The 22,324-nt window shown below is 36.2% G+C and overlaps 2 long non-coding RNA genes across 3 annotated transcripts in view; both read right to left on the reverse strand.

The window, feature by feature from the left end:
* Positions 1 to 307: 307 nt before the first annotated feature.
* On the reverse strand, positions 308 to 6,373 carry LOC125690554 (uncharacterized). The gene is made up of 4 exons (XR_007375715.1): positions 6,269 to 6,373; positions 5,610 to 5,772; positions 1,413 to 1,509; positions 308 to 1,028 (listed from the first exon to the last, which is right to left on the reverse strand). It is a non-coding gene; the product is annotated as an uncharacterized LOC125690554 (long non-coding RNA).
* A 666-nt stretch (positions 6,374 to 7,039) lies between these two features.
* The window catches only part of LOC125690551 (uncharacterized), a 33,915-nt gene continuing 18,630 nt past the window's right edge, over positions 7,040 to 22,324 (reverse strand). Inside the window, exons 4-6 of one of the 2 annotated variants that reach the window (XR_007375709.1) lie at positions 21,638 to 21,714; positions 8,858 to 8,916; positions 7,040 to 7,327 (exon numbers count right to left, since the gene is read on the reverse strand). This is a non-coding gene — a long non-coding RNA (uncharacterized LOC125690551). Of the gene's footprint in view, positions 7,328 to 8,857; positions 8,917 to 16,102; positions 16,457 to 21,637; positions 21,715 to 22,324 lie in introns of those variants that run through there. The other variant, XR_007375711.1, reaches the window with a different exon arrangement.

The raw sequence follows: 22,324 nt of genomic DNA on the forward strand, positions 1-22,324 counted from the left end.
ATTAACTCTTAACCCCCATTGTTTTACATGATATTCTGATGTGGAATACCAACAACAAAAATCACAATACCACAACACTGGGACAAAACAGTGGGACTTTTGGTGTAACATACTAGCTTTCCAAACAGGAAGGCTGAGAGAATTCTTGGAGGATATTAGAAGACTATCATCAGTGTAGTCTTCCATAGTATAAGGTTTCTCTAGACAAGGATACTTTACAGAAGTATTACTAAGACCTAGTAAGTCTAAAGGATCCTAACACCTGAAAGATTCATGAGCGTAAGAAAAGGAGAGTAGGAACATGCAAATTAACCCTCTCACTGCTGCTCTGACAGAAGCATCCCTAGAAGAAAGGAAAATCAAAATATTTTGCTAACTGTATTATTAAAGTGTAGCAAGAAGGAGAATTGCTTTCACATGGAGTTAATTTTTCAGCTTTTTTTCCTTCTATATCCAAGTAAAAATGTCACACGTAGTTCAGGTTAGGAAACGACCATCCCTAAGTGAATAAACAGCTTGAATTTCACCTCTCTGATTATTTATTTATTTATTTATTTTTAATTTATGTTAACCTTTCTGAAGTAATAGCCTTTTTTATATAGAATCATCAAGACTGGAAAAGATCAGTAAGATCATCCAGTCCAACCCATCACCATCAAGTCCACTGTCCCACTTCATTCCCTGTTTTTTTTCACCCAGTGAGAAGAAAGGACTACAGTGTACTTCACTGACACAGGTTAGATGCAACATAACAATTTATTAAATGTGATGGAGGCATAGCTGTGGCCTTATCAGGTCTGCATTGGTAGGGGCAGTTCTTGTCATCAACCAGAGGATAGCTGCCAGAACTATACCCCATCCCATTCTCCAGTTTTGCACGACATCTCCCCTTCTTCAGCAGGCAATGTTTGTACCATACTCCACAACCCCTAACCCATGTCTGACAGTGCCACCTCTGCCCTTTTCTTGAAAACCTCCAGAGGCCACTACTCCACCATTACCGTGGGCAGCCTGTGCCAATAGATGCCCTGGAAAACAGAAAACATTTTTCCTTATAGCAAGCTCTCCTCTGTTGTGTAGGCTGTGGAAGATGAGTGCCAACAGCAAAGAAAGAAGACATAAGAGGAAGGAGTAATTGAGTACTTTTTAATATGTACATTTATTATGTACATATCAATTAGTCATCTGTTCAGGCACAGAAATCTCTGAACACCTACCCAAAATTTTCAATCTGCAAGTTCCTTATTTATATTCTCATTTATGTCTATTATGTAATCACAAAATTGTCTTATACATTCATACTCACATAATTGCTAAATTCTTTCACATTACGTATTTTATAATATATAGTATGAAATTGTCATTCTCAACATTTGAGTAAAAATGCTGAATAATAGCTACTAGAACCTCACCTGAGATAGAAGGCATGGATAAAAATTTACCAGCCAAGAGTTATTGTATTCACCGGAAATAGAACTTCACTCTTTTTTCTCTTACTGCTATTTATACCTAAAAAATAAAGAAAAATTGTACTGAATTTATGATATAGAAGTGAATTTTTGTCTTCCTACTGTTAGCAGATGAATTTGCTTTTTCTTGTAAGCATTCACCTTAATGTTCAGGTTTTGAAAGCTTGATATTTAAAACTAACAAAGTATTAATTCTTGTTAAGTTACTTAACAAGAGCTACAGTTGCCAGTAATTCAAATGCTGATCATATTTTGTTAGTCTGCACTCAGAATCCTGTGTCCAATTTTCACTACCTTGGTTCAGAAGACACTGGGAAAAAAATGGAGAGGGCCCAGCAGAGTGCCAGCTAAGTGTTTATTGCATTGGAAACTTGACATAAGACAAAAAGTTGGAGGATTTGTGAAGGAAAAGTTCAAGGGTGAGCTAATTACAGTTTTCCAATACCTAAAAGAGAAGATGGAGATTCCGTCTTCATGAAGATTAATGGCAACAAGAGAATAGAAAATAGGCATAAGTTACTTCAAAGGAAATGTAGTTTGTATATAAGAAAAGAAATCTTTCACTATGAGAAGAATTGAGGATTTGCATAGGCTACACAAAGGAATCTCCCTGTTACAAGTACTCAAGACTCAGTTTGATAAGACTGAATAAATCTCTCCTTTCAACAGAAGGTTGTGGCAGATGCTTCCCAGAGATCCCTTCCAAAATAGATTTTCCCATTATTTTTCCATTTTTTTCTCTTTATAAATGGACATTCATGTGATTGATTATAAAATGCTATTCTTAAGACAATTAAGCCCACAAACCAAACTTGAAAACAGTATTTTAACTTCCTTGGGCATATGTCACTGCTCTGTAATATGAGGCTCAGCACTATATATACACTCAGCAGTATAACAATCATAATTGTTACATGCAAAGTATTTGTCCATCAGCTGAAGGAAGGGAAAGTACAACAGAAGCAATAATGAAAACAGGCATGTGAAATAAAGAAATATCTGTGTTACGGTGATTTTAGAAAAGAAACAGTGAAAAAGCATAATTTCCTGGTGTTTTCTTAAATCCACTGCTTCCCCTCTACCCATTTATACCCCAAAACAAAACTAAAAAATAAAAATAAATTGAAAGGATATATTTTTACATTTCAGTGGACAGGGAGGTGGAAGGAAATGCCAGAGCAAAGAAGGAACAAGGATCATAGTGTTTGTATGGAGGCAAAATCTCAGTTCTGTATTCAAACTGGTCATCAAACATCTATATGACTTCTTAAATGAAAACACATTGTAGGGTAGCGACAGCTACTAATGTCCAAACTAATATCTGAGAATGCTAGATTCTTGTCTGGTAAGAATTTTTGCATCAAAAGAGGTGATTCTCCTGCAATATTTGGCAATGGTGCATCCTCACCTTGTGTATTGTGTGGAGTTCTGGGTTCCACAATAGAAAAAGGATGTTAACATCCTTGAAAGCATTTAGAGGAAGGCAAAAGAGCTGGTAACAGGGTTGGAATGCATGTCCTGTGATGAGAGGCTGAAAACACCTGGGCTTACAGAGTAGAGGGGGCTGAGAGGTGACCACATTGCTCCTTGCAGCCTCTGAGGAGGGGAAGCAGATGGAGTACAGGACTCTGCTTCTGTTTTGTCTATTAGTCGCATTGTATTTACCTGATATTGAGTATTTCAGCCCACACAACTATATTTTTTTAGTACTTATTTAAGTCATTTTCTCCACTAATAAGATGTTTTAATGTGTAAAATATTGTATGAATACAACGCATGAATTTTACCCAAAATTTTTTTTTGTTTTGTTTAACAGAGGCACATCAGATCTCTTCTCCTACTTTAACCCAATATTGTTTCTATGGCTTCAATTATTGCTCATTGCAGCGAAGGAGAAAGTTCTTATAAAGAGGCAGTTTGAGGAGCCTGATAGTTAATAACTGTTAAAGCATTGCTTCAACCTACCTTCAATGGTTGAACTTTGGGAGTAATCGTTGCTAAAAAATTTACAATGACACATTAACAAATATAGGGCTGTACACTTTGAAGTGACTGTTTCTGACAGTTAAAGAGTCAAACCACTTACAGTCTGAGATAGTTATTAAAACTCTCACATAATCACTAGGTAAAGAAATTCTGCTTTTCAGTTACAACATAACTGTGGAAAACAGATTTAGAAGAAAACCATCTCCATTATGGCACACTTCTGACATCTGTTAGTTGGTCTGCCTCACCCAATGCCATACTAAGAGTGATCTGTGTGCAAAGCTAAGAGAAAAAAGAAGTTTAATGGATTTAAAACTTTACATCCCCATTTGCAAGAGTAAATTCAGCACAATAAACCAGTTAATAATTGTACATCTTGTGGGAATTATATAACAACAAATATCTAAAGTCTCATTTTATTTATTTGTTTGTTTGTTTGCTTGTTTGTTTTGATTTCTTGAGCAGTGAAAGCTAGGAAAAATGTCCCTCAGTTCCAACAAATATAAGGAAAAATGAAATTCTTCTCTAAAAATCCTGTTTTTTTTTTCTCCTTGTTTGTTTGCTTTTTTTTAAGAAGAAAAGTAATAAAATCATAATCCAACAGTTGTTTCTGCTTGGAACAAGAGGAATAAGGAGCAAATTGGTCTTTAAAATATTAATGCACACCTATTTTCTGAAAATTACAGCTAAGATGAACAAAACATCATTTCACCTAGGAACAAAGATTATTTTTTCAAGTAGACTTCACATCTGGAAATTAATATTTTAGCATGAGAATTATTTCATATGTGTTGTACTATAGCATCAAGCAAGTGAATCTGTGGATTTTTCTCTAAATTCAGATTTTCTATTAATCTTAAATCCAATGGATTTTAAGAGCTTAGTATCTATATGGAACTGAATGAGATAATTATTTCCGTTTGTTAGCTAAATTCCATGATCTGATTAATAAATTTGAAAGAAATTATATGCATTTTTTTTTAAATTGAACTTAATAGAGAAGCTTTCTACCTGTGATCTTCAGGGTGCATGGATTTCTATGAAAACCAAGAAGGGCAAGTAAGGAAGAAATTTCAGACATGTAAGTTTTGAGGCATTTGTGCTAGATGTCCTACAGTTCTAAATGAATCTACATATCAGTTAGAAAGTAAGCACCACTCTGCTAAAAAGCTGAATATTCTTGGCTTACATTCTGCTACAGTGTCTGATCACAGCTTATTTTGCCATTAGCCTGTAGGGTAGCCTTGTTATAAACTTCAGGAGCATGAGCAATAAAACATCCATTCCATGCCATAGATCCATTTACGAGGAGCAAGTTTCAGAAAAATAGTTGCACAAGAAATAACAGTTCCATCCATTACTCAAGTACTTGCAGTTATAGATTGGTCTCTGTAAACATTCCTTAGGTCACATGTACTTTACCTGACAGGTTTTACCAAAATTAAAACATGCATAAAATTAGATGCATGGCTCTCAATAGCTTAGCATTGAGGTCAAACCTACCACTGCACTTTGACAGGTAGATCAATTATTCAGTGTCAAAGGTAAGCTGCTTTGTAGAAATCCTGCTTTCTGATGTTTGCACATCTGCTTTGTAGTAGACAAATTTTTCTGCCCCCTTGGAGTACAGTCAAAGTCTTCAGATGATCCTGCATGTTTTGTTTAAGGCTGAAGAACTCCTTATTTTCTTTGCTTTCTGAAGGTTGAAGATGATCTTACTTGCAGGTTAAAAATGCGGCTTATAGTTTGTGTTATGTATCACACCATGGCAGAGAGTGTAATCACTAATTTAATTAAAACTTACTCATATATGCTGTCATAACCACACAGAGTTATCCAAAGCTCTCAAAGCTCCAAGGACTTAACAGTTTTTACAGTCAAATATAATGCATTGCCAAGTTTAATTGCACATTACGTTTATTTATTTATTTTTACTCTTCACAGCCTGCATTTAACTGCAAAAGAATGGAAAAGAAACAAATGGTTTTGTTACATTTTGTTTATTTCTATAGGCTGTTTTACCTTGTCTTCTGCAGTGTAAAAAACAGAGAAGCAATAAATGGAGGAAATCACTTTAATATGCAGTATGAGTTATCACTCTGCAAATAACATTTATTTCATATAGCTTAAGAATAAATCGGATTTTATACTCACCTGTAAGTTCAAAAAGATGAATAGTGATATATCACAGACACTAAATGGGTCAGTGCTATTTTGAAATATTTGCATTTTCCCCAGTAAGCCAATGGAGTGTCTGAATAGGCTTCTGACATTTTCTTTGAAGTGTTTTTTGTTTGTTTGTTTCAGCAGCTTTGACCTTAAAAATATTGGTAGTGGTAAGCCTGTTAGATTGCTGAAAATGCCTCCAAAGGTACACATACAAATGTGAAATGCTAGAAATGAAGCAATTCCTTTGTGGATAATCAAATATTTATGTACGTATACCACTCGTTTGCAATTGTATATATTTTGCTACGTCTGCTATTCAGACACTGGCTGGAAACAGCAATATGACCTCAGAGATCCGAAAGCTGTATTTATTTTTCTCTTGTCTATCTGTATAACCAAGAAAATCACAAGAAAAATTTTCTTGTGTATTACAGAAGATTAGAACTTAAAGTCTGGATTTTTTTTTTTGTCTATTTCTTGTTTGTTTTCTTTTGCTTTTTTTTTTTTTTTAAACATTATTGCTTTCAAGAACATTTGTAATGACTTTTCCTAAGAAGGGGCTAAAAAGAAGCTGAAGATTTTCATAATAAATACAGATAAATTATGACAATTTCATTCTTATATATAGGAAAAGATGAACTCACCATGCTTTGATTTTGCTAGTGTGAATCTTCTCATCTCTTATCCAAAAATCCTTTGCTTCTTTCTAGCCACATTCCAATTTTTTTTTATGATCTCTCATAGCCACCAAAAAAAAAAAAAAAAGAAAAAAAAAGTACTTTGACATATTCACATCCCCTCTTAATTATCTCCTTTCAATGTCTGCAGATAACAAATTCTGTTTTTCTTGGGATTTTATAAATAACCTTTTAGAAATGGCACTTTGGTGCTAATGAGTCAACAAAGGGAAAAATGTCTGAGGCTCTTCAAATACCTTGTTGAAATAAACTAATAGCACTGAAGAAAACACCTTATCAGGTAATTATTATATGCACATTAGGAAACAGCTAAAATGACAGTTTTTCAACATTTTTTAAAATATTCTAGATACATAATGGAAAAATCAGATCCCTTGGCTCCAATTCTATATGCAAGGCAGGAGAAGAAGCCACTTCTTTATTCTTAATGGTCTGTTTTTAAGGATCATTAAGGAAAGGAAAGTCACTTTTCATTTGTAGTTCTGTCCTATACGTACAAAACCACAACATGCAATGGGGAGTTTCTTCAGAACAGTGTAGCCTTCGGGAGCAGGGTGAAAGAGTGCCAAACTCAGATTTTTTCTTCTTTTTCTTTTTCCCCCTTTCTTGTCCTCATTTATCCCCCAAAATCTATGATATTCAAAAGTACTGCTGTTTTGTTTGTTAGTTAATTTATCAAAAATAATTGCCTTACTGACTAAACCCTCAGGGCTTACATCATCCAATTTTCCTTTACACCAGGAGTTCTGGAACCTTCCTGGTATTTTTTTCCTTTAAAATATGTGACCACTTAACTATACAAATTGCAAGTTGAGGTAGTCCTGGACACTGTCCCCATCTCAGCAGCAGTGTCAAAGGAGAGCTAGTATTCTCTCCATGGAGGAAGAAAAGGGGCATCTCTCTCCTCACCTCACTGCTCAGCAGGCAGCCAGCTCTGCTTTCCACTCATTGGTAGGGAATGAGGCTTCCAGACAGCTCCAGACTGTTCTTTGGGGACTCCAGGTTCTGTGGAATACAAGAATTACTCTCGAGTAAAGATGTTTGGTAGGAACAGAAAGAACCTCAACATCTTCCCTCCCCTGCTGTGCAAGCAATATCCAAACTCACTGCTTCCCTCTGCACAGTAGGGAGCTGATCAATAAATGTAATCTTCTGTATGGGTCAATTTTATCAAATTTTCTTTTTTGTGCCCTTCTTAGGGCATGATCACATCACTATGGTATGGTATGGTATGGTATGGTATGGTATGGTACGGTACGGTACGGTACGGTATGGTATATGATATGATATGATATGATATGATATGATGATATGATATGATGATATGATGCATCAAATAATTGGAATTCCTAAGACAAAAAAATTATTCTTGATATGATCTCTTTCCTTACAAAAAAAACCAAACCAAAACAAAACAAAACAAAAAACTAAAAACTCAAAGGGATTGTAATAATATTAAGAACAACAATAACAACATCTTGTTTGCAAAGAACTTCCAGAATAAAAAATACCATATGCAGGAAGCTCTATAGAAAGATATTTGCTTTTGGACTTCAAAGCAGCAAATCAGCAGTAAATAAAAGTCTTTTAGAAGGACAAATATGATAAGAATAAAATAAAATAAGGGGGGAGAGGGGGAGGGGAGTTATAAATTGCAGCATCTACAGAGGCCATTGTGACATTTGCTCGTCCTGGTAGAAAGGTTTCACTTTTAAAACATTTAGAAAATCCAGTACAGTTCAGAAAGACGAAAAGAGCAGGTGAAATTTACAGGGGTTTGGGTGTAGAATCTTAGGAAGTCTGGTCATCCCAACGAGGTGTGCATTCAGGTCACCAAGAAATGCTCTGAGGACTAAAATTGCTCTTGTATCACCCTTAAAAAGCTGCTTTCAATTTCAAATTGCACTGAAGTCTGTAGGTTTTCAGAGACTTTCGCAGTTCATATTAAGCACTCAGTTAACTCTGCAAAGAACTGGGCCTTAAACAAGCAAAAAGTAGACCAAATAAGAGAGCAGCATACCTGATTCAGAAATCTGACTTGATGCCAGATCTTGTGACAAATTTCTTTGTTGTTTTGCTGAGCCCCTGTCCAGAAGCTCAAATGATACAGATAATACTGAGGAGCTGCTGAGATAAAATGAATGAAATAAACCCCTTGGGAAGTAGTGTCCCATTTGAATCCACCCCTTGAAGTATGTCACTTCTTAACAAAATACAGTCGGGAAGCTTGCCTGGGTTATTAAGGGGAATTCTCTGCAATCACAGACAATTTTCATGTAATTCCTTTCATAGCCCATGTAAAGTCTACCTTGAAGTATATTTATATTTTCTTTCTTGACTTTTTTTTTTGCTTTTTTTTTTGAGTGGGAGGGAACATTTTGTTTCAAGATGGTGGGGCTTTCTGTGTGTGTGTATGTGAATGTGTTTTGATTTATACTGGTTTTGGTTTGTTTTGTTATTGCTCTGTTTTTCCATAAACCTGCTATTTTCAAAAGAAATCCTCTAATTTCCATCACAAGTCTCTTTAGTTCATACCTTTTCTGATTATACAGTCATTCTCTCTAAATAGCCTTCTCTCATCTTGTGAACACCAACTAAGAAAAAGAAACACAAAAGAAAACGTTGATCTTGTAAAATTTTAGAACATTCCCTGGCTTTATACCATTTGACATTATTTCCATTTTCTAATTAATAAGGAAAAAATGGCATCCATTGACATTCATCAATGTTTTCTGAACATTTATGGAGACCAAACAGTGGATATGATCACAGTGAGGCAGATCACAATGAGGCAGAGGCATTTCAGCAGTGGCAAGAGTGATGTGAAAGTGATGCAGAAGACAAGCTAGATGGCCGTACAGATTTTAACAAACGTGGCATGCAGGCTTTTGTTCATCGCTGGTGACAACACATAGCTAATGGCAGTAACTATGTTGAAAAACAGCATTCTGTAGCTCAGAATTTATCAGATAGTGTTGTTATGTTCTTTATATCTGTTGTATTTTCCATGGGAATAAATAGAAGGCATTACTTTAGCCTGACCTATGTATATAAAGTATATGCACATACACTATCTGTACAAAGATTTATGAAAGTTTATATCCTCCTTGTTTCTAAAGATTTATGAAAGTTTGTATCCTCCTTGTTTCTTTATTTGGCATATTTTCTGCAGTGCTATAATTGCTTTTTTTTTTTTTTTTTTTTTTTTTTGTGAAAGTTTTATTTTTCTGTTTTTTTTTTCTTCCTGATTTTTTTTTTTTTTTTTCCTAAAAAGCTTTATCTATCTGAAACAAAAAGTTAAAAGAATAGCTAATGATCTCTGCTAATATGTCAGCTAGTATTTCTGGCAAAAGGAGGTGCACACTTGAGAGAGTAGAGTCTAGCTCTCAGGATGTTTTGCTTTTATACGGCCAAACATACAGAGTGCAAAGAGAAAGCTCTGTCCTCCCATACACCTTTGCACTTCCCTGTTGGGAAAAATGAGAAGTTTAAATTCACCAAATTAGCAGCGTGCTTGATTTTTTCTTAACTTGGCTTTTAAAGGGACATGAAACCAAGGAAATCAAACTCATTCAATTCAAAAAGTTGATTAATACCCTCACTAATTTAGAAGTGAAGAATAATCCACACGAAAGAAATGCATTGAATATGGAGATTCTAACAAGCAAAGGAAAACAAACAAACAAAAATAACCCAACCAGAGGAGATCTGAGTTTTTGACAGCTACAGTAACCCCAGAGTGTTAACATTGGGTGAAACTGAATTTACTTGAATGCAAATTAGCTTAATGTGTTGCCATAAATAGATACAAACTTGAATAAGCAACTGTGATATAATTACTACTCTCATTTTCCTTGCATAGTAGGGGAAATAAAGTCTCTTGTGTCAGTGGAGATGATCTCTGTGGGACAGACGTTGCCAAGCACCATTATTCTGCTGAAAACTGAAGAAAGAATTTTCTCTTTTTTTTTTTTTTTTTTTCTTTTCTTTTTTGAAAGCAATTCCCAGGCACCTTTAATCTCTACTATGTCCCCATTGTATACTGACTCCCTTTTTGCTGTCCTTGCTCTTTTCATATAGCTGTAGAAGTTTTTACTTGTTAAGACATCCTCAGCAAGATGTAATACCTCCCTGGTGGAGTTTTCTTTGCTGATACCTCTTTTTACAGTTCTTGTAAACTCCTTATTTATTCCTATTGTCTTTCTTTGTCTAGTTAAGTCTAATAATCTTTTCTCTGAATTAATCTGCTATACTTGGAGCAAAATTACCAGGTTTTCAGAAAACTTTATCAATTGTTTCCTTTTTTTTCTCAAGGTTTGTCTAAATAAAAGAAGCTTTGTTTTCTACTTCTTAGTTTGTTTCTCTTTGATATTAATTAATCAACACACAATCCAGGTTCACTTTTCCAAAACATCTCCATTACTTTTTGGAAATCATGTTTATATCACTGTCCCCTGTTGTGGGATACTTTTAAGGAAAGATGGTCAGAACCATGCAGTTACTGATGTCTTAGGGTACTTTTATAAGAAATGGACAGAAACCTCTGATCAATACATGTAAGTACAAGGTGGTATGTGCTATATATCAAAGTGTCATAAAAATTAATAACCCTAATAACAATCTAATGTGTTTCTCTATTTATCTATAAGGAGCTATGATCGAGTACTTGATGTTTATAATGTTATCAAATGGTTTCATTTCTTTGCAAAATGTCTGAGTAATTTCACCATCATCAGTCAACTCCAGCAATTGGAAAGTAAATGAAAATTTCATGTGTAAAAGATAAAAACAAAATATTTTATTTATCTGAGAAATCTGCATTTGGAGAAGACCAGGAAGCACGCTGTTCTTGACTTTCAGTATTACAACACAACAAATTCTTTTTCTGAATGAATTACAAGTTCAAATAACAAAAACTGAATATTTGTACACTCTTCATTTTTAATTTCTCTTTAAAGTATACATTCACTTACCTCTCTCAGAAATCACATTTCTCAATTTTCTTGAAGAGCATTGGTTCAAAAACTAAACAAGACTAAACACCCAGGTAAATGTCAGCAACGTGACCTGTTACATGATGCCCATCTTCAAAAAGAGCCAGAAAGATGATCCTGATAGCTACAGACCTATCAGTCTCACCTTGGTGCCAGGGAAGGTTATAGAATGGATAATATCAAAAGCCGTCATGGGCTAATTAAAGGTCAACCAGAGGATAAGGCCCAGTCAGCATAGGTTTATGAATGGTAGATTCTGTTTGACAAACCTGATTTCATTCTATGATAAGGTGACCTGCTTAGTGGATGAAGCTAAGGCTGTCGGTGGACTACCTGGACTTCAGAGAAGCCTTTGACACTGTCCCCCACAACACTCTTGTGGAGAAGCTGGCTTCCCACAGTTTGGATTGGAATATACTCTGCTGGGTGAAACACTGGCTGGATGACCGGGCCCAAAGAGTTGTGGTCAGTGCAGTTAAATCCAGTTGGCAGCCACTCACTAGCACTGTCCGCCAGGGCCAGGTACTGGAGCTGCTTCTATTTAACATCTTTATTAATGATCTGGATGAGGGGATTGAGTGCACCGTCTGTAAGTTTGAAGAAGAAATCAAGTTGGGAGGGAGTGTGGATCTGCCTGAGGGGAGAAGGGCACTACAGAGCAACCTGGATAAACTGCATCAATGGGCCAAGGTTAACTGTATGAGTTTCAATAGGGCCAAGTGTCAGGTCCTGCATTTTGGTCACAACAACACTAGGCAACCCTACAGGATGAGTGGCTTGGGGAGGAGTGGCTGGAAAGCTGCCTGATGGAAAGGGACCTTTGTATACTGATGGACAGTCAGCTGAATATGAGCCAGCAGTATGCCCAGTTGGCCAAGAAGGCCAAAGGCATCCTGGCTTGTATCAGGAAGGGTGTGGTAAGCACAACTAGGGATGTAATCCTGCCCCTGTACTCAGCACTGGTGAGTACACTTCGAGTACTGTGCTCAGTTTTGGGCACCTCAATACAGAAAAAACAGTGAGGTGCTGGAGCAGGTCTAAAGAGGGGCAACAAGCCTGGGGAAGGGCTTGGAGAATATACTATATGAAGAGGGAATAAAGGAACTCGGGCTGTTTAGTCTGGGGAAAAGAAGGCTCAAGGGAAACCTCATTGCTCTCTTCCAACACCTGAAAGATGCTTACAGCGAGAGCAGGGTCTCTTCTCACTGGTGACAGGTGGCAGGACAAGGAGAAATGGCCTCAAGTCGCACCAGGGTAAGTTTAGGTTGGATATCAGGAAAAACTTCTTTACAGAAAGGATTGTTAAGCACTGGAATAGGCTCCCCAGGGAGGTGGTTGAGTCACCACCCCTGGATGTGTTTAAAAACCATTTGGATGTGGTGCTCAGGGACAAGATTTAGTGGAGGGTTGTTAGAATTAGGGTAGTTTGGTTAGGTTGTGGTTGGACTTGACAGTCTTTTCCAACCTGAGCAACCTGATTCTATGACTTTCTCATTTCTAGTTCTTCCTTTGTATAAATCATTTGATCAGGATTGTTTCTTTAATCATTAACATTAATTTAGTATGCTGCTTTCTAAATTGGAAGAGTTTTTAAAGTTTTGTAAGCCTGGGTTATGTAGTGATAGATTTAGCTGTAGTTATCTTTCCACTCAGTCACAATGGTACGGGGCAAAACTTAGTGTGTCTGAATCCAGCCTGCAAAAATATGTAGATTTCTCTATTCCACAGTACCCAAAACAGTGAGAGAAAATATTCCACTGAAGCCAAGTGGACAGGAAATATTACTGCAGAAGATTATTAACTGGAGCCAACACTGGGTTGTTTATCCTTAGGGAAAACTCTGAATTGTAAATAGATGTACAGTTCTCTCTGACACTCAAACTAAACAGCCACTTACTCTGAGCTTACATTGTTAAAACCTACTGCCGTATATTCAATGGCTGAGCTACATAATACATCCAGTAAAATAAATAAATGAATAAATGAACAAATAAAATTATTTGTACAGTTACATTGGCTGCCTATAGAGCTGCTATCCTTGGTTAATGAATACAGACCTGAAACTGAAATGAAAGTGAAATGAAGCCAAAGCCCAAGTCATCTCGGGAGCAGTATTCTCATTAATTCTTTTTTTTTTTTTTTTTTTTTTTGGTCAGAAGTTACATCATGTGTTACCCTTAAATACTTTGAACTGTCACAATGTCACACAGATAAGCTTGTGTTATGAGATTTTTCTCCTTTTCAGTTATGTGTCACTATTACAAGAAGAGCTGAGGGCTAAAATGTCCCTATCAAATGTTTTCTGTTAAACAGAGTAGGTGGCAAATACTTCTAATTTGCCTGATAAATACCCTCATATTTCTTTTCCCCAGCACTATACAGTGCTTATTCCAGTATAATATAATATAATATAATAATATAATTCCATTATAATGATTTTGAACTATTTTAATTATCATTTCTCAATTACATGCTTGGCTTAGAATATCTAAAAGACAATGCTGGATGCAACGAAACTGAAAACATGTGAAAGAAAAAGGTGGAGACGTAAGAGTCATTTGTTACCTCAGAATGTAACAGTGATTTCAATGTTACAGGGATGATACAAAACGCTTTGTGACTTCCTCACAGCCCTGTTCATTTTTTTCAGTCTGTGCAGAATGATCAGAGCCATTTCTAAATATCACCTGCCATTAACTCCTACGAGAGAAGAGTTGAAGTGAGATACATATCATACATATATTGCACTCTATGTTTATGATGTCTAGAGAGAATATATATTATTCAGTTTATCTCAAAACCTTTGCTCTAAAGTTATAGAAGTCTAGGAAAGGCTTCAGTTGTCTGAAGTATTTCTGTTCAACAGAGGAAGCGTCAAAACATATGCTTGCATCCTGTTGTAGATTTCACAAACCTGAACTACTGGAGGAAACTGGAAGAACTTCTCTTGTCTCAGTTCGTTTGTTGAGCCTGATCTCAGACACTCTGTGAATGTTGGTTGTTTTGGAGAGAAAAGGAAAAGGTAGTGCATGCTTCTTAAAGGAAATTAGGTATGGATTTCTTAAAAGCCTAAGTACCCAACCCTATTAAAGACAAGGTGCTCATGATCAAGCTGGAAAAGTGACCTTCAGGTACTGCCAATGCTGGACTTCAGCTGCAGAGCAGCTTTCAGAACTGGCTGCACTTCAAAAAATTTCAGATATCAAGATCTTATTTAACTGTCCTTCAATATCTCTGTTTTCATAACCAACAGAAAGGAAAGTCCAGGCACCAACCAGTCCAAGTGGTTCTCTCCTTCCAGTTCAGCATTTTCTCTAGTTGACACATTCAATGTCATTGAAAAAGAGACTAAAGCCTCCATTTGATTCTTTCTCTTAAGTTTCTCTTTCTGAAGAGCCTCCTCCTCACCAGTGGGCTGTGGAGCAGTAAACCCTTTGCATAAGGAGAGTGTATCTAGCTTGGCAACTGTTGCCACCAGAGAACTATTATGCAAAAATGTGGAGTTGAAAAAATGTTTCTTTGAGCCAAATGTGGACACCTGAGCACATACCAAATGGAGTAAGCAAAGGAACTTAAGTGGATCTTGTTTATTTACTTTCTCACTTTCTCATCAATTGGACACTTATCAGCTCATTTCTGGAATTAATCTGTTCTCAAATTACTGAAGCGCTCTGCAGTCAAAAGCAGATACCATGTGACTGCAAATACAGCTACAGCTACAACTGCAACTACGAAGTAGAGTTGAGAACTACATAGCAGTCTGTGTAAGCAATCCATTTATAATCCACAATGCACAAAAATAAATGAATGAATGAATGAATGAATAAATAAATAAATAAATAAAAATCAGTGTAGTTAAATGGGTATCATACAATTAGTAAAGGGAGAGACACAAGGCACTGCAGTCAGAACTAAAATACCTAACATACATGTAAATAACACTCCTCCCAAAAAGGATGTAATACCCATTTCTCTTTTTAAGGATACATTTGCTTCCTTCTAATAGAAAGCTGTGAATCATTTTCTATTAGAAGGAAAACAATACAAAAAGATGGTAAAAGAGAAGGAAAATATCCGTGCTTTCATTACATTAAACTGGTTTACACAGTAGATATTATTATCAGCTATTTAATAGCCTTTTGTTTCCCCATGTTGATGCAAACCTGAATTTGAACTATCTTTGTTCATTCTGATGAAGACCTGGTACTTTTGTTTTATTTTGTGTTGCTTGACTGAAATAATTAGATTTCAGATCCCACTGATACTACCACAGTTTACTTCCTCACTTTGAAGGTATAATATCACGAAATCACCAGATCACAAGAAACGCTGAGACTTACAAAAAGCTCTATTTGCAGTTACATTAACTTTAGTGTTGCACTGGAAATAAATAAACTTTGCTTGATGCAGAGCTGCCTGTCTAGGATTCTTTCAGACACTATAATATGTTCACTGTGAGAAACTCTACTATTCAAACACTGCACTGGTTGTTATTAATTCTTTCTAGATTTTATTGTTGCTGTTGTTGTTGGAGGGCTAATTGTTTGGGGTTTTTTGTTGCTTTTTTGTTTGATTGTTTGCTTGCTTGTGGTTTGGTTTGTTTTTGTTGTTGGTTGATTTTTTTTTTTTTAGTAATCTTTTAAAATGCATATGGTACAAGCATATGCTACAGAGCACAGTCAATTGAAACTGATCTCTAGCAATCATTAACGATTGAATTGCTCTAGAATGGAGAAGGCATGGGACATATTTGACCTCAAGTAAAACTGAACTCACCTGCCTATACTTCACAGTTAGCAATGCCACACACTCTAGCAAATAACCGTGTTTGTCTCTACCCACATGGATATGTGCATATATGCACACACTAATTTATAATTACCTCTCTTTTTCAGGTTTCACCCATAATGATCCCTGATCCCCAGCAGCTTTTGAAGTTCATTTCATTTCAAGTAGGTGTTCAAGTTGTCAGCTGAATATCCAAACAGAGCCTGAAATTTCCTCAGCTCTGGATTCTACAAAAGAAGACTGCAACTTTCACAAGATTGCACAGCATTCAGTGCTTCCTGCTACAGGGTCTGGATCCCCTCTGAGAACTGTACATGTAAGAGAACTGAACCTCTGCACGCTGCTCCTTTTTCTGCAAATAAGGAAACAATAGGATCAGCCTTAGGGATTCAGAATTCTTGAATAGAAAGAAATTCACGAAGAAAAACAATCCAACTGTTGTAGGGATCATAGAAGTTCCAGTAACTTTCCCCACACGCTGCAACCTCAAATCTCAATGTGGCTATATAGAACTCTCAATATTTTTTAAAGCTTTCTCTTTCCTGCTGGAGACCACCTTTTACACATTTCTAAGAGTAGAGAGACAAGAGAGTGGTTTTGAGGGTGTATTGTTATGAGAGAACCTTTGTACTATTCTGTTGAATTTCCAATTGATCTACAGACTGCAGTTATCCTGGGTGACGAGTGAAGTGTTGAGGAGTTAGCCTGGATTCAACTCTCTTGACTTCGGTGGCTAACCTGGCCTAGACCTTAACATTCGTCATTGCAAGCTTCAGAGACTTAACTGATGTGCTTGAATGAGGGACTTGCCCACCTACACTCCCTCCCCAAAATGAGTGTAAGTCAAATATTCTGGAGCTGCACAGAGAGTCTTTCACTCTTATTGAGTCAAAAAAGAAGAACAGTAACTATGCCCTAATTTATGTACCTTATGTGAATGCTTCAATTACGGACAAGATGTTACAAGATTTTTTTTCCCCCAAGTTTAAATGGTGGAAAAGGCAAGTAACTAAATGTGCTGTGAAACATAAATGTAGTCAGTTGAGGACATAGAAGAAGAAGTTTGTCATACAGCTATGTCTTCATTTGGACATGCCCCATCCCTCCTTTATTATGAAAGTCAGTTTTCAGTAGTCTACAAAATCATGACATCACATACAATGATTATGTTGTGTAAGTTCTGTTTTTATTTTAATTTTGTTCTTGAAATGCTTCACATAATTTTCTAGATGTGAATTGAATTTGAGTCAAAAGAATTATGTTTACCTGGGAATCACAGAAATCATAGTAAATAGGGTCCCAGGAGATCATCTAATCCATATAGCTGCCCACAGGCAAGATCAGCCATGCCTAAACTATTCTTGACAGCTTATAGTTTCACCAGGTCTTGAAAACTTTGAGTGACAGAAGTTCTCACATTATCTCTTGGCAATATACATTAGAGCTTTGCTATGCCTGTAGTTGGAAAGATTTCTTCCACTTGCCAACCCGAGTTTTCTTGCTGTCATTTAAACCCATTTCTTCCTTTCCTATTCTCAATGAGAAGCAGAACATTTTTTTTTTAATTGTTTTTACTTTGAGTACTATCATTTTATAAACAATGTATATCTTTATTGATCCTGTTCTGATGCTTTCTACTTCTTCCGCACCTTTTACTAAGATCTGTTTAGGTTGCTTTGATATAATTTCTTCTTGAAATATTTTTGCTGAGTGCTAGTTACAATCTTGATATTCTTGAGTCTTCAAAATCAATGTAGTTTTGATGGTGGTGGTGACATCTGTTTCATATACGTATACATGAATATAGTTATATTTTAGTATCTATATTCATGTGCATGTACATTCTTTTAGGAACTCAAATTGTGACCCATAATTCCCTCCTTTGTTTCTCCTCCTTCCCATCCCTTTAGAAACTAATATTTTTTGTCTTTTCAGATTCTCCTGGAATGCACATGTTTTCCATAAGTTCACAGAATCACAGCATTGGTCAAATCAGGAAGGGACCTCTGAGGGTTATCTGTTCTAACACCTATGCTTAGGCAGAAACAACCTAGGTTACCCAGGACCATGTCCAGATAGCTTTGGAGTATCTCCAAGGAGGAAGATTCCTTAATATCTCAATTTTATGCCACCCTCACAGAGGAAAAGTGTTTCCTGATGTCCTCTGTGGTTCAGTTTGAGCCCATTGCCTCTTGCCCTGTTACCGGGCACCAGTGATAAGAGTATGGCTCTATCTTCTTTAAAGCCTTCATTCAGTTATTTTTAGGAATTGCTGAGACACTCTTCAAGCTCATCTTCTTGAGACTGAACATTCTCAGCTCTCTCAGCCTTTCCTCATAGGAGGGAATCTCCAATCATTTCCTAATCTTTGTGGCCCTTCAGTCAACTCTCTTTGGTATATCCATGGTTCTCTTGTACTGTGGAGACCAGAGCAAGTTCTCATAGATTATCTCAATAGTGTTTTGAGAAAGTTTCAAATAGTCCTTAAATATTCTAGACAAATTTCCACTTCAATTTAATTTCAGCAAAGATTTTACAAGTAATCTCCAAAAAGTTTCACTACCCTTTACTGAGTTCTTAATATAGCGTGAATGAGGTTTTGCCAGCCACCTCATCAGTTGATTCTTACTTAAGTGGAATTTAGAGTTTAAACCCCTCAAGTATCAGACCTTCCATCATTTGAAATGATCTCTGGAGGTCCTTTCCAACCTCTACAAGTCTGTGATTTCTCAGTTTCATCTGTAAATAATTTTTTTCCCCTCAACTGGCAACTAATCTCTTCCTCCTAATGAGATGAGAACTATCTTACCTGAGAACGCACACTGTTGCAATAGCACTTAGCAATGCACACAGTGATTGTTTAGACATATGACACTAATAAACTTGTATAAAAAAATCTGAGCTGCCTCTTTTGCCTTACTGATTGCCAGACGTTCCAAATATTTACTAGCCAAGAGCCATAACTCACATAAACTTTCTCCTGAGAGTTTCTATAATACATTAAATACCATGGAAAATATCACATGACATCAAAAGTTAATTTGCAATACAAAAAAGTAAACTATATTGAAATACATACTCAAAAAGGTATTTATTTAGATCTTCACCTGTATTAGTAGCCATCTTTGTTTCTGAACGTCCCCAGAGCTATGAAATGTTCACTGCTCTGGTGCAGCGGGATACTGTACAAAGTAATCAAATGGTATTTTAATCAGCTCACATAGTCAAGGAAGGATAACAACTGCTGGACCATGGGACTGGAATTGTCTTACTTTTCTGAGATGAATAATGGACTCAAAGATTTACTGACAGAAAAACTGGGAAATGAAGCAGTGAGCTCTCTGTGAGAATGTGGGAAGCATATCTCTTATTTGGACCAGAAATATTAACTTCAGCTCTTTTAACTGCACCTTCTTCCACTTTCATCAAATGCTGTCTGCACTCAAAGTGGTGAACACAGACATGCTATTGCTGAAAAGCATTTATTTTAATATTAGTTTTTACCTTTTTCCTCATGCTTTCTCCCAACACACCTAAAAAAATTACTTGAAATAAACTAGTTATTTCTTCTACGTGGTTCACACAAGTGGGTTTGGTCAGGTATACTTTGACTGAAAAGAAAAATACTGAGTCATTTTCATTTTATCCAAGCTGCTTTGTTTGTTTTTAAGCCTCTCATAAAGGAAAAGATGTTAATTCTTTCTTTAAGAAAAATTAATCAGGTTCATAGTGCCTGATTTACAATGGAAGTTTCAAACAAAAATTCTGAGGTATGAGGTTCTATTTCACAGGAATCTCTCAATAGAAAAATGTTCTCAGATATGAATTTTATCACTTACTGAGAAAACAACTTCTTTGAAATCTGACTCTGTTTATGAAAAGAAAAATTTCTTTCCCCAGTGTGTGGGTCATATCTTAAATATTTGACTTCTGTCTACTTTGTATTAATTCAGAATAAACACAGTGTGCATTACAAATCTTGATTTTTTTAATTTTTTTTCTGCATTCAAAGAGTTCAAAGAAACCACTAAAGATTTATGCTCTGGGAGAACAACTTGTTTTTCATCATCTGGCTGCTCAGGTCCCATAAATAAGTTCAGTACTTGACAGAACTTCAGCTTCTAATCTCTGTTGGCAAAGTAGCATCCAAATAACAAGAAACTATAGGTCTTTGGTATTCTGCAATGAAAAGTTAATTGGTTTATATTAATTTTAAATAAACTGACATGCCAATGCTGCAGCAATACTGAAAATTTGCTACAGCAGGGAAGATTTGAAGAGATAGAGGGACATTCAAAATCCACAGCCAGGTTTCAGATTTCCAGAGTAGCTTGGACTGAGGCTGTGGACACACTTAAAAGCAGTCAAGATTTGTGGCATTATTTTTTTTTTCCAAATTCAATTAAACAAAGCAAGTTTGAAATCTGCTGACAAGTGCTGAAGGTTGATGATAGTTTTTTTTAATTTTTTTTCATTACAGTTTAAAAATCAGGCCATGAAAAAAGTTTAAATATCAGTGTATAATCAATAGATATCAAGATATTATAATCACAATAGAATCAAGAGAGGTGGGCAAAATAGACAATGATCACAAAAAGAGAATAGGAGGAAAAGCTTACCCTTTGGCTGAGCTCACCACAAAACACCAAGAGAGGTGATCTCCAGAAGAGACCCTTCCCCTCTGGTAGCCAGCTCTTAAATAGGTCTAGGAGGGCTGGAGCCTGGCTCCACCCCTTCCGGCAGCACAGGTGAATTGCCTTCACCTGTGCTCCTCTGGCTGACTCATGGCTCACCTCAGGTGATCAATCAGAGGTTCAGGCCGTGACTCAGTAGTTCCCATACACAAAGCATAGAGGAAGCAATGGAAAATGTTCTGGTACAAGTAGTGAGAAAAGGACTTAGCTGACCTATGCAAGCTATATTCATCCTTGTAAATAAAACGAGATTATTGCCTCCCAGCACACAGTCTGTCAGGTTAAGTGACTACTAAATTCTTACAAGGTATCTATTAATACTGTTTTGTCCTGAAGACATTTACAGCCATAAAAAGTAATCAAATACTGTATAAAAGAAATACTTGTTCATTCATTGAGTGCACTATCCATCACAAGAGTATAATATTTTCAAAGTTCAGTGGAAATGTAATTACAAACGTATGCAGTCCTAGTTCTAAACTAAAAGCAGGATTCTAATTGAGTTTCTTAAATACCAGGACCAAAAGACTGCCACACAAAGGTCTCAGAGACTAAATGCAAAGATCATTTAAACAGCTGAGAGTAGGAAACTAGAGAAGAATCTAAGGTTATTATGATGGTCTATTCCAGCACATGTTCACGTAATAGTTGGTATAAAATAAGATGAATATACAAAGAGCTACATTTGTTTTCTGCTGTGAACCCAGAGAGATGTTGCTGACACTGATTCATAAAACTAGTCTTAACAAATCTGTATTGCTTTCTATTTTAATTGAATAACCAGATGAGACTTAAAATCAATAGCTCTGATTGTACATTTACATATCTATTATACTCACCCCGGAGAGGTGTGATTCAGTTGTTCTCTTACTGTTTTGAATCTTGATATTGTTTGGAGCTAGACAAAGGCCAATACCTGCAGAAAAGCATTTACAATTTCACTGGAAGTTGGAGGAAAAAAGAAAGATGAAGTGATCGTATTAAATATTTAGGAAGAAGTAGGAAAAACAAACAATACCTGATTTCACAATCATGAACTAATTATTTTCATGACAACTCTCACAGGCCTGACTATCAAGAATATTCTTTATTTCATGCAAATCAGTTTATAATCCTGTCCTCCTGCACTGACAATCCTTCAATGTTTTTCTTTTTTTATTTGAGAAATGCTTCCTGGATTTTTACACACATCATTGATACTCAATCATCTTAGCCCCTGAACTCACCCCAGCCAATTAAGAAATCCTTGGAGCCGCAAGATACATCTGACTTATGGAGCGCTGGGTGCTTCCTGCTTCATTTCCTCTCTTACAAGATCATGCTCCACTGATTAAGAATAGTGTAGAGATTGCATGCAATTGTCAGTATGTGTATGTATGTGCACATATAGGCACATACATGCATGTGCATGCACCAGTGAGAGTGAATATATACATGTACACTGTAGATGAATTCCGTACTTAGCTCTTGAACTGTGGTTTGGTAACAGGCCCAAAGTTTTTCAGATATTTTATGCGATTTATTTC

This window comes from Lagopus muta, chromosome 3 (assembly GCF_023343835.1).
Source record: "Lagopus muta isolate bLagMut1 chromosome 3, bLagMut1 primary, whole genome shotgun sequence".
NCBI lineage: Eukaryota > Metazoa > Chordata > Aves > Galliformes > Phasianidae > Lagopus > Lagopus muta.